At 41.8% G+C, this 1,110-nt stretch overlaps 1 non-coding gene across 1 annotated transcript; it reads left to right on the top strand.

The window, feature by feature from the left end:
- The first annotated feature begins 785 nt into the window (after positions 1 to 785).
- On the top strand, positions 786 to 893 carry LOC129518204 (U6 spliceosomal RNA). The gene has a single exon (XR_008666144.1). It is a non-coding gene; the product is annotated as a U6 spliceosomal RNA (small nuclear RNA).
- Positions 894 to 1,110: the final 217 nt, after the last annotated feature.

Here is a 1,110-nt window from a genome sequence, read left to right as displayed (position 1 = left end):
AAATATTTAAAATGGTAGTGGTGGGATCCCTGGGTGGCGCAGCGGTTTAACGCCTGCCTTTGGCCCAGGGCGCGATCCTGGAGACCCGGGATCGAATCCCACGTCGGGCTCCCGGTGCATGGAGCCTGCTTCTCCCTCTGCCTGTGTCTCTGCCTCTCTTTCTCTCACTGTGTGCCTATCATAAATAAATAAAAAATTAAAAAAAAGCATTTAAAATAAAAAATAATAAAAAATAAAATGGTAGTGGTGATTGAGGAGGAGGAGTGTAGGAATTATCTAGTAGCTTCTTTAGGTGGGTGCTCTTTTTTTTCCAAAAGGCTGCCCTCGATCTGATGGGAATTGAGCATATGCTTATGAATAAATTTTCTTTTGCTCTTTTATTTTCCTTTGTTTTCATTTGTGGCAGAAAGGATAGTCTGAGCTGGCTTCATCTTTCAGCTCTGTCCCACTCAACACCACAGCTGTTGGAGTTCTTGCTAGAAATGATACCAAGATTTCTTTTTTTCTCTAGGATGTTATGCTTGTCTCTCTGGAATATAGAGATCTTGTGTATTCATACATGTCCTTCCCAAACTTAAGACAGTATGTTTGGATTGTATTTAGGTGGATATGGGCATATTTTTTCCTTCAGCGTGGTTCTGTAGGAGCTGAGTCCTTGCTGTAGCTATCTGCTTTGTGACTACAGAAAGTCCCAGACTTATGATAATTCACTTTTACCATGATGCAAAAATGATACAGATTCAGTAGAAACCGTACTTTGAATTTAGAATTTGGATCTGTTTCTGGTGCTTGCTTTGGCAGCACATACACTAAAATTGGACCCATACAGAGAAGATTAGCATGGCCCCTGCTCATGGATCTGGATCTGTTTCTGGGATAGTGAAATGCACTATAATCCTGTCTCCTGATGCTGGGCATCACCAGCCACACCCAGTCAACCCAGTAATCACGAGGGTATACAGCCAGTGCACGGACAACCATTCTGTTTGTCACTCGCAGTCCAGCGCTCAATCAATTACATGAGATCCTCAACATTTTGTTATGAAATAGGTTTTGTGTTAGATGATTTTGTCCATCTGTAGGCTAATGTAAGTATTCAGAGCATGCTTA

Source organism: Nyctereutes procyonoides, unplaced genomic scaffold, assembly GCF_905146905.1.
Source record: "Nyctereutes procyonoides isolate TBG_1078 unplaced genomic scaffold, NYPRO_anot_genome, whole genome shotgun sequence".
Lineage (NCBI taxonomy): Eukaryota > Metazoa > Chordata > Mammalia > Carnivora > Canidae > Nyctereutes > Nyctereutes procyonoides.
This window is presented reverse-complemented; position numbering and strand designations above follow the sequence as displayed.